The sequence below is a fragment of the Mesoplodon bidens genome (assembly GCF_964165515.1).
Source record: "Mesoplodon bidens genome assembly, chromosome: 8".
Lineage (NCBI taxonomy): Eukaryota > Metazoa > Chordata > Mammalia > Artiodactyla > Ziphiidae > Mesoplodon > Mesoplodon bidens.
Window position 1 is genome coordinate 38,508,915 of NC_138165.1, and position 11,965 is coordinate 38,520,879.

Below are 11,965 nucleotides of genomic sequence, written 5' to 3' on the forward strand. Positions count from 1 at the left end.
AAAACTTTTGTCCACACAAAAACCTGTAGTTTCATTCATGATTGCCAAAACCTGGAAGCAAACAAGATGTCCTTTAGTAGATGAATGGATAAATAAACTGTGGTACCTTCAGACAATGGAGTACTATCCAGTACTATAAAGAAATGAGTTATCAAACCATGAATGGACATAGAGGAACTTTAAATGCCTATTACTAAGTCAAAGAAGGCCATCTGAAAAGGCTACAGACTGTATAATTCCAACTATATGACATTCTGGAAAAGGCAAAACTGGAGACAGTAAAAAGATCAGTGTTTGCCAGAGGTTGCGGGAGGAGAGAGAGATGAATAGGTAGATCAAAGAGGTTTTTTAGGGCAGTGAAACTACTCTGAATGATGTTATAATGGTGGATATATGTCATTATACATTTGTCCAAACCCGTAGAATGTGCAACACCAAGAGTGAACCATAATGCAAACTGTGGACTTTGTATGATAATGATGTATTAATGTAGATTCATCTTTGTAACAAATATACATTTCTGGATGTTGATAATGGGTATGCATGTGTCAGAGTGAGGGGTATATGAGAAATCTCTGTACCTTCCTCTCAGTTTTGCTGTGAACCTAAAACTCCTCTAAAAAATAAAGTCTACAAAAACCAACTAACCAACAAACCCATATGAGTCCTTGCAGTAACCTGTAAGGCCTTGCATGATATTCCTTACAGCCCGTTACCTCTTTCACATCATTTCTTGCGACATTTCCTCCAGTTTACTCTAGGCCAGCTACACTAGCTTCCTTATTGTTTCTTCTGCACTTATCAGATACACTCTTGTCTTAAGACATTTGCATTCCCCATTTCTTCAAATAACCTCATGGCTTGTTCTCATCTCTTTCAAACCATTGCTCAAAGCAATGACTCTTTCTTTTAATACCCTAACCAAAATTGGAAACCTTCCACCCTGCACTTACTCTCTATCCCCTTTTCCACTCTTTTTTTTCTTATGGCACTTATGGCCTTCAAATGTAGATTTTCTCCAGAAGAAGGCAAGAATTATTTTTTGTTTCGGTTCACTAGCGAATAGCATCTAGACAGCGCTTGGCACATAGTAGGCACTGAATACATTTTTTGTGGAATAAATGAATCTCGTGTTATTATAATTGATTTACTTGTCTCTATTTCACTTGACTAGAAGCTTCATAGTCAAGTGCTGCAACTTCTGTTTCTTCAGGGTTTAGCACACATGGTTGCATACATTTGTTCAATTTATCAAAAAATATACTTCTCATTTTACACAAGTATAATCATAACAAAATTACACATTGGAATTTTTTCACTTATGTTGACAAGTAGTTTTTTAGTTGCTATGGATTCTACATAGTTATACATATCATTTTGTTGAATTAACTTTCACAATTCTTATGAAACCATGTAGGGAATTAATAAAACAGATAACACTGAAAAATTCTCTTGGGTTGTTTATCCTTTACTTAGCTATTTATTGTTAGGAGCATTTAAGTTTTTACAGCTTGTATTTATTACAGATAAGGTCTAAGTGAATATTTCAGGAAGCCTTTAATTCAGTAACCTGGAGGTACACCATGGTATTAAAAAATGCATGAAATTTCACATTTATAAAAGAGCCAGTATATTTCTGTTGTGAAAAGATTCACTTTAAATAGTATGAACTGCCCTAGTGCATTTATATTTTTTTCTTGGCTACTTGTTCTTATTACAGAAAGATATACTTTTATTTGGAAAAACTCAAATCTATCAGTTTATAAAGTAAATGTATCCCCTTGGGCCCTGCCAATTGCCATTTCCAGAATCACTGTTAAAGATGTTCGTTATGTATCCTTTTAGACCTTTTTATATACATATGACTACATATAAATATACGTATATATACAGTCGGCCCTCCATATCCATGGGTTCCATATCCATGGATTCAACCAACCACAGACTGAAAATATTCAGGGAAAAGAAATTCTAAAAGTTCAAAAAGGAAAACTTGAATTTGCTGAGCTGGCAACTATTTACATGGCATTTTAAAATTAATTAATTAATTAATTTGGCTGCATCGGATCTTAGTTGCGGCACACAGGATCTTCGCTGCAGCACGCAGGCTTCTCTCTAGCTGCAGTGCGCAAGCTCCAGAGCACGTGGGCTCAGTAGTTATGGTGCACGGGCTCTCTAGTTGTGGCACGAGGCCTCCAGAGTGAGTGGGCTCAGTAGTTGCAGTGCACAGGCTTAGTTGCCCTACAGCATGTGGGATCTTATTTCCCCGAACAGAGATCAAACCTGCGCCCCCTGCATTGGAAGGCAGAGTCTTAACTGTTGGACCACCAGGGAAGTCCCTACATAACATTTACATTGTATTTACTACTATTTACATAGCATTTACTTTGTAAATAATCTGGAGATGATTTAAAGTACACTGGAGGATGTGCATAGGTTAGCAAACACTGTGCCATTTTATATAAAGGACTTGAGCCTTTTCAGATTTTGGTATCCTTGGGGGTCCCTGTGGATACAAAAGGACAAGTGTATACACAAAAACTAAAATATAAAAAAAAAGCTAGTTAATATCTGTATTTTTCTGTAGTTTATCTCTTCTAACTTGTGTCACAGAGATCTGCCATATCAATATATAAAATATATTCTTTGTAAAGATTACACAATGATGTATAATTTTATAATTTCTTTACTGACAGACATATAGTTTATATCTAATTATCGTTAACAGTAGGTTATACAAAGTTAAATATTTTCTTTTCTGCAGTACAGTGTGTATGAATCTCCAAAGAGCATAAATTATGTGCAATTTCCTGAACTTATTTCACCAATATTTTCATGAAGCATGTAATTCTTTCAAAGAACTTGTCATAGCTCTGATGCTCTATTAAATGTATTTGGAGTTCTGGTCAATCTTGTTATTTCACTTGTAAGAAAATTGAGACTGAGGTAATGGAAAATTGAAACCATACCCTCGGTTTCTTGATACTTGTTCCATGTTGTTCCTTTTGTTTTGAATTTAATCCTCATTTAATGCTTTTTCCTGAATTCAAATAGGAAAGTTAAACACTGGAATTTTTTATAAGGGAAAAAATAGATTTCATGTGTTGATACTACGGGAAGTTAACATTTTGTGTGTCTGTAGGTTTTTCTTGATGTCAGTATGTTATGTCTTGGTAGGTAACTAGTGATAAGTGAAAAAAAGGATTCAAGCAGGTTTCTCTTTGGAGAATGATAATGCACTGCACTGCAGAAAAGAAAATATATAACATTGTATAAGCCACCCTTTCTCATAATTAGAGACAAATAAAGGAATTATTAAAAATTATACTACTTTCCTAAATCATTTAAGTCCTGTGACATAAATGAACTACTAGTTCCTTTCTTATGTTGAATAATTCTTTCAGTAACTTTAAGAGTAAGAGTTACTTGAAAAGTAGTATTAAGTTTGAATGTGCCTAGTAAATTTCTTAGTTATTTCTTTTGTCTTTGTCTTCATCATTCAAGTTCCTAGTTTTAATTATTGTAGTGTATAGGAATACTCTAGTCAATCTAGATTAATTCTAGGTATGTTTTAAAATAGAGATACTATTGAATCTTGTCACCTTAATTGATCTTACTTTTGCCTTTCTCTGAGCTGTCAGGTTCCCTCCCTTTTTGTGGACATACTCTTTTTTTATGATTTAAAAAACTATTTAATTAATTGATTTATTTACTTACTTTATTTTCTTTTTGGCTGCATTGGGTCTTAGTTGCGGCATGCGGGATCTTTCGTCACAACAAGCGCCCTCTTCACTGCGGTATGCGGGCTTCTCTCTAGTTGTGGTGTGCAGGTTTTTCTCTCTAGTTGTGGCGCTCGGGCTCCAGAGCATGTGGGCTCTGTAGTTTGTGGCACGCAGGCTCTCTCATTGAGGCTTATGAGCTCAATAATTGTGGCACACAGGCTTAGTTGCCCCGTGGCACGTGGGATCTTAGTTCCCTGACCAGGGATTCAACCCTCATCCCCTGTATTTGGAAGGTGATTCTTTTTTATTTATTTATTTTTTAATTTTATTCATTTCTTTATACAGCAGGTTCTTATTAGTTATCCATTTTATACAGATTAGTGTGTGTATGTCAATCGCAATCTCCCAATTCATCCGACCACCACCACCACCCCCACCACCACTTTCCCCGCTTGGTGTCCATACGTTTGTTCTGTACATATATGTCTCAATTTCTGCCCTGCAAACCAGTTCATCTGTACCATTTTTCTAGGTTCCACATATATGCATTAATATATGATATTTGTTTTCTTTTTCTGACTTACTTTACTCTGTATGACAGTCTCTAGATCCATCCACGTCTCTACAAATGACTCATTGTTCCTTTTTATGGCTGAGTAATATTCCATTGTATATATGTACCACATCTTCTTTATACATTCATCTGTCGGACATTTAGGTTGCTTCCATGTCCTGGCTATTGTAAATAGTGCTGCAATGAACATTGGGGTGCATGTGTCTTTTTGAATTATGGTTTTCTCTGGGTATATGCCCAGTAGTGGGATTGCTGGGTCATATGGTACTTCTATTTTTAGTTTTTTAAGGAACCTCCATACTGTTCTCCACAGTGACTGTATCAATTTACATTCCCACCAACAGTGCAAGAGGGTTCCCTTTTCTCCACACACTCTCCAGCATTTGTTGTTTGTAGATTTTCTGATGATGTCCATTCTGACTGGTGTGAGGTGATACCTCATTGTAGTTCTGATTTGCATTTCTCTAATAATTAGTGATGCTGAGCAGCTTTTCATGTGCTTCTTGGCCATCTGTATCTCTTCTTTGGAGAAATGTCTGTTTCAGTCTTCTGCCCAGTTTTTGTGTGGGTTTTTTTTTTTTTTTTTTAATATTGAGCTGCATGAGCTGTTTATGTATTTTGGAGATTAATCCTTTGTCCATTGATTTGTTTGCAAATATTTTCTCCCATTCTGAGGGTTGTCTTTTTGTCTTATTTGTAGTTTCCTTTGCTTTGCAAAAGCTTTGAAGTTTCATTAGGTTCCATTTGTTTATTTTTGTTTGTATTTCCCTTTCTCTAGGAGGTGGGTCAAAAAGGATCTTGCTGTGATTTATGTCAAAGAGTGTTCTTCCTATGTTTTCCTCTAAGAGTTTTATAGTGTCCAGTCTTACATTTAGGTCTCAAATCCATTTTGAGTTTATTTTTGTGTATGGTATTAGGCAGTGTTCTAATTTCATTCTTTTACATGTAGCTGTCCAGTTTTCCCAGCACCACTTATTGAAGAGACTGTCTTTTCTCCATTGTATATCCTTGCCTCCTTTGTCATAGATTAGTTGACCATAGGTGCATGGGTTTATCTCTGGGCTTTCTCTCCTGTTCCATTGATCTATATTTCTGTTTTTGTGCCAGTACCATATTGTCTTGATTACTGTAGCTTTGTTGTATAGTCTGAAGTCAGGGAGTCTGATTCCTCCAGCTCTGTTTTTTTCCCTCAAGACCGCTTTGGCTATTTGGGGTCTTTTGTGTCTCCATACAAATTTTAAGATTTTTTGTTCTGGTTCCGTACAAAATGCCATTGGTAGTTTGATAGGGATTGCATTGAATCTGTAGATTGCTTTGGGTGGTGGAGTCATTTTCACAATATTGATTCTTCCAATTGAAGACCATGGTATTTCTCTCCATCTGTTGGTATCATCTTTAACTTCTTTCAGCAGTGTCTTTTCATTTTCTGCATACAGGTCTTTTGTCTCCCTAGGTAGGTTTATTCCTAGGTATATTATTCTTTTTGCTGCAGTTGTAAATGGGAGTGTTTCCTTAATTTCTCTTTTAGATTTTTCATCATTAGTGTATAGGAATGCAAGGGATTTCTGTGTATTAATTTTGTATCCTGCAACTTTACCAAATTCATTGATTAGCTCTAATAGTTTTCTGGTGGCATCTTTAGGATTCTCTATGTATAGTATCATGTCATCTGCAAACAGTGACAGTTTTACTTCTTCTTTTCCAATTTGTATTCCTTTTATTTCTTTTTCTTCTCTGAGTGCCGTGGCAAGGACTTCCAAAACTATGTTGAATAATCGTGGCGAGAGTGGACATCCTTGTCTTGTTCCTGATCTTAGAGGAAATGCTTTCAGTTTTTCACCATTGAGAATGATGTTTGCTGTGGGTATGTCGTATATGGCTTTCATTATGTTGAAGTAGGTTCCCTCTATGCCCACTTTCTGGAGAGTTTTTATCATAAATGGGTGTTGAATTTTGTCAAAAGCTTTTTCTGCATCTATTGAGATGATCATATGGTTGTCATTCTTCAATTTGTTAATATGGTGTATCACATTGACTGATTTGCGTATATTGAAGAATCCTTGCATCCCTGGGATAAATCCCACTTGATCATGGTGCATGATCCTTTTAATGTGTTGTTGGATTCTGTTTGCTTTTATTTTGTTGAGGACTTTTGCATCTATATTCATCAGTGATATTGGTCTGTAATTTTCTTGTTTTGTAGTGTTTTTGTCTGGTTTTGGTATCAGGGTGATGGTGGCCTCGTAGAATGGGTTTGGGAGTGTTCGGAGGATGATTCTTTGCCACTGGACCACCAGAGAAGTCCCATGTGGATATACTCTTAATTTGTTTAACCAATCAAATTGGTTAAACAAGGAAATGTAAGTATCTTTACTTTTCACTGTCAGATGTTTCTGTGAGAAATGTTTATGTGTGTGTGTGGGGGGGGATTATTTCCTTAAGATATAGTAGAATTATTGGATCAAAGAGTACGTACATTAAATTTTATCTATTTTGGCAGATTTCTTTGTAGAAATGTTTTGCCAATTTATATTTCCATTAACTGTATGAGAGTTCCCATTTTCTCACCCTTTTAATCCTTACCAATCTAATAAGGAAAAAATTATATATCATTTAGATATGTGTTTATTAGAATATTAGATGTAAATCGTAGTGTCAGTTTTCTTTGGTATTTACGTTTTCTTTGGAATTTCCTGCCTGTATATTTTGTCCACTTTTCTTTTAGGTAGATGTCCTATTTTAGTTATTCATAAGAATGAAAATTTTACCACATATGTTGTAAATATATTTTTCACAGTTTGTTGTTTACATTTTAACTTTGTATAATTAACTGTATAAATTTAATTGTATACATGTTCCTTATGAAAGATTTTCGTTTCATAAGTACTAAAATTTTTTTTCCCTTTACATTTTATAACTTTGATGTTAAAGTATATGCTAACGTGCTATAACAAAGAGAACAAAACTACTAAATACGATAAAACTTTCTTTTACACATAATAGCCCAGAGGGGAGTGGTTGAGAAATGGCTTTGTCATCCCTACCATGTGAATTCCATATGTGAGTCCAAGGTGACTGTACTAATTGTTGCTTTGCTTTCTCCCAGAATCAGAGAGGGGGACAGAAGTGGAAGGTGGGCCTCTTTTAAGAATATAACTTGGAAGTTGCACAAATCACTTTGTTCATATCAAGTTGTCCAGAACTTAGTCACTAGGCTACAAGAAAGCATTGGGGAATGAAACTGACAGCTGATAGTGAAGTGCCCAGCTACAATTTGGGTTTTTGTGAGGTGTTGGGGGGAATAGAGTTCTGTCACTAAGCTAAAAAGGAGAGAATGGACATTGAGGGGATAAAGAGTAGTCTGTGACACAGGTGCCATGCTTACTTATCAGGAGGTCATTCTTTGTGCTAAAGTGATTCTGCTGATATTTTTTAATGTTTTCCTTTTAGTCTGAGTTGGAAATCTGGAATTGTGTGTTATGGATTCAGTCTAATTTTTCTCTTAAATTTCTAGTCAGTTGTCCCAACACTATTTATTGAATACTTATCCCCTTCTTCACTAATTTGAAATACCCCTTTTAAAATATATACTAAACTCACAGGTGGGACTTCCCTGGAGGTCCAGTGGTTAAGACTCTGTGCTCCCAATGCAGGGGGCGCGGGTTCGATCCCTGGTCAGGGAACTAGGATCCCGCATGCTTGCAGCGCAGCCATAAATAAATAAATAAATTCACAGGATTGTTTTTGTATTCTTTGTATTGATTTTGCATCTTCTTATTTCTTCCTCAGTACCTCACTTTTAATTGCTAGCTGTATAAGTTTTGATATTTCTTAGGGCAGATCTCTAATCTTTGCTCATTTACTTAAGAATTCTTCTGTTAGTTATTTTTTTCAGGTATATTTTGACCATTTTTTCAAGTTCCAGAAAATAACCCTTTGAGTTTTGATTGCGGTTGGATTAAATTTACAAATTTTTGTAATGAGGTGGATAGACCTAGAGTCTGTCATACAGAGTGAAGTAAGTCAGAAAGAGAAAGACAAATACCGTATGCTAACACATATATATGGAATTTAAGAAAAAAAAAAAGTCATGAAGAACCTAGGGGTAAAACAGGAATAAAGACACAGACCTACTTGAGAATGGACTTGAGGATATGGGGAGGGGGAAGGGTAAGCTGTGACAAAGCGAGAGAGAGTCATGGACATATATACACTACCAAAGGTAAGGTAGATAGATAGTGGGAAGCAGCCGCATAGCACAGGGAGATCTAGCACAGGGAGATCAGCTAGGTGGTTTGTGACCACCTGGAGCAGCGGGGGGCGGGGAGGGCGGTGGCAGGGGGGGGCGGTGGATAGGGAGGGTGGGAGGGAGGGAGACGCAAGAGGGAAGGGATATGGGAACAGATGTATATGTATAACTGATTCATTTCGTTATAAAGCAGAAACTGATAAAAAATTACAAATTTTGACTTATTCTGTTGTTTTATTTCATTTTATAATTTATAGAGATAATTTTTCTTGATTTTCCCAGGAATAGAGGGTATTTGTTCATTCTTGTTTCCTGATATATATCTTTTTCATTAATCTTTCAAATACTGTGTTTATTTCATGCATTTTAATCACCAAATTTTTGTTCAGGTTCCTTTTTTTCTGGTTAAGTCATCTTCATAAAAGGGCAGATTTATATAGACCTATTATTTACTTTCGAATAGGTAAGATTCTTGATTTCCTTCCCTGTTTATCTGGATACTGTTTTGTATCCAGAGGGCTTTGATAATGTAGCTTTATGCAATCATTTAGTTCCTCATTCTGTAGCCTGAGAGGGTTAAGGAGGAAATTTAACCTTTGACTTTGTTGATTTTTTTTTTTCCTTTGATACCCTTACATTCACATTTAGGCTCATACCTTTGAGAAACTGCCTGCCCAGGCTCCAATTCTGTTTTCACTCCCACTTTAGAGTGCCCACTTGGTAAGAAGATAGTTTGAAAATTTATCCCGCTGCCTAAAAGCTCTCTATCTGGTGAGACTATATCCATCCATGCTCTCATCCCTATCAAGTGCAGCCTCTATTGCTGTTATTATACAGCTGTGAAAAAAACTCCAAGAAGATTGGTGTCGATCTTTCCTGTAGTGTTTCTTCTTATATATTGCCAACTGGAGAGATTCTCCCTCCAACCACACCCCATGATCAGAGCAAGCCCTAACCAGTCTTTGGAGTCTGGGTCAGAGGTAAACGATGAGGACTGGCTGTGCTTATTCTCTTTCAGCTGTGCTTCTGCAACAATGATGCTTTTGATCAATGGCAAGGGAAAGCATATCCCAGTGTGGTGGACCAGCCTTTTTCCATGACTCTCTTCTGTCTTCATTCCTTGTTCCTAACTTATTTGATCCTTTATTTGCTTGGTTCTGGGTTATAATTACGATTCAGGTTAAAACCTTCTCACTGAAGAGCTTATCTTGAAAGAGAACTAATATATATTGCACCATTATTTACTATTTGCTCTCCTGTTGGTTCTTCTATACATGCCCCAAACAAAAAGCTTTTAAAATCACTGTCTGATTCAGTGTTTTTAGTGTAGTAGAAATTTTGGAAGTAGAACATGTTTGCTTTTTGCTGACCAGAACAAAATGAAGTGCCAAGGTTCCTGTGGTTCTGTGAGGTATCTAGCAGATATTATGATGTAATCTTGATGGTTTAGGTCTAGTAGGATAGTGACAGTATCCTGCTTTTGGTTCTGCATAGCCACTTTTTTATATTTCCCTTCACCTATTCCTGTCACATGACGTAGAGAAGTCCTTCCAGTTGTTAAGGTTTGTAGCACATTGGTGTTTAAGTCCTCTGTGATCTGCCACTTTACTGTCTGTATAATTGTGTTAAATCACTTGATCTCTCTCTTAGCTTCAGTTGCCTTTCCTTCAGTGATGCTTGCTCTATGTACCTCATTAATATAATAAGAAATAATAAAAAATATATGTAAAGTATTTTTATAAATTGTAAAATTTTATTCAGATAGACAAGATTGGAGCTAGGACACTATAAATCAATTACAGGAGACAGATTTGGAGTTCTATCAGAAGATTCTTTACTACTTATATCTTTTCTATAATTAAATCAGGGCATTAAGCCCTTCCATAAATATGAAGTCTCACTCACCTTTTTGTAATGTAAATTGTTTATAGAGCTTATCTAGTGATGACATAAGGCAAAAACCAAGGATGGTATATAATGTGAGAAAGCAACATTGTCCATCAGTCTATGTATGGTATGGGCACAAAAACCTTAATATTGTATTGTAATCTTTCTCTTCCCTCTCTCCACAGAAGAGAGGTTTATGTTGATCATTCCTATGAAAATGTTTGTACCTTTTTTTTTACCACACATGTATATGATATGCAGCATTGTTTGGCATGTTTTAACACCTTATGTAGCATTATACTGTATATATCATTTTCCAACCTGTGTTTTTCACTAGTTTTTTTTTAATCTTTGTCCATTTTTATTCATGTACTGTAAGTCATTCATCATAATTGCTGAATTGTACTTCATTGTATGACTATAATACAATTAATTTCTCTTCTCCTAATAATGGATAGGTAGAATGTTTATAATGTTTTACTATAAATGCCACAAGGAACATTCTTCTACCTGTCTTCTTAGGCATAGCTGTGTGAGTACTGAAGCATATGTATCTAGAACTAGACTTGCACCTTGAAATGATTAGCTGTTGACAAATTGCTCTCTCTCTGATGGTTGTACAATTAACATTCCACAGACCAGTCTGTGCTGCGATTTGGGACAGCTCTGACCTCATGGCTGCCAGTGGACCACTCTCCCATCCCTCAGGGTGTCCCCTTCAGTGTTCCCAAGTGACTCAATCCCCCCATGCCTGCTGCTGTCCTGGCAGTAGGCCCCTGGCTTTTCTAAACATCATCATTCAGGAGAAGTCGCTGTGACAAAATGCATGCAATTTTCCATTTCTTTTGATACTGAATGAATTTGATATTCAGACTTAAATTTTTTATCAGTCTGACTGATTATTAAATGATAGCTGATTGTTATTTTAAATTCTCTGATTTTTCTGGTTGAACACCTTTCATGTGTTTACTAGTCATCTAAGTTTCTTCTTTTGTGAATTGCCTATTCATATTCTTGGCCCATTTTTCAAAATTAGGTGTATTTTTTACTCTACATAGATCCTAAATGCATTGGATATGTCTTCTCTCATTCAGTGCCTTGTCTTTTGACTTTGATTTAAGTGCCTTTGTTGTATAGCAACTTAAAAATTGTTAACTTTCAAAGTTAGCTTTTTATTTTATGATTATGCTTTTAAAAAAATTTCCCTGTTGTTTCATTGTTCCAGTGAGAACCCAAAACTTAGTTGCTTTAATCAACAACAGTTATTTTATTATATATCCTGGTTTCTGTGTGTTCAGAGTTCAGAAAGCTTATAGCAAAGTTGCCTTGTTTCTGTTCCACATGCCTCAGATGGAATGACTGGAAGTCTGGGGTGGCTTGACTGCTGTGGGAATTATCTGTAGATACCTTTGCTGGCATCTTGTGGTAGATGCTAGTTGTTGACTGGGACTTCACCTTGGCTGCAAGCCAGAAATCCTACAGACTTAACTTATTTCATTGAGTAGGAGTTACAATATTAAGCAGAAGTGGTAA

General features: G+C 36.0%; 1 protein-coding gene across 18 annotated transcripts in view; it reads left to right on the forward strand.

Annotated features, from left to right (window-relative positions):
• Positions 1–11,965, forward strand: part of BAZ2B (bromodomain adjacent to zinc finger domain 2B) — a 385,073-nt gene that overhangs the window by 151,712 nt on the left and 221,396 nt on the right. The window contains exon 1 of one of the 18 annotated variants that reach the window (XM_081243241.1): positions 6,557–6,656. The exons of the other annotated variants lie outside the window; for them this stretch is intronic. The gene's annotated coding sequence lies outside the window, so the exon portion shown is untranslated. Of the gene's footprint in view, positions 1–6,556; positions 6,657–11,965 lie in introns of those variants that run through there. 18 annotated transcript variants of the gene reach the window in all.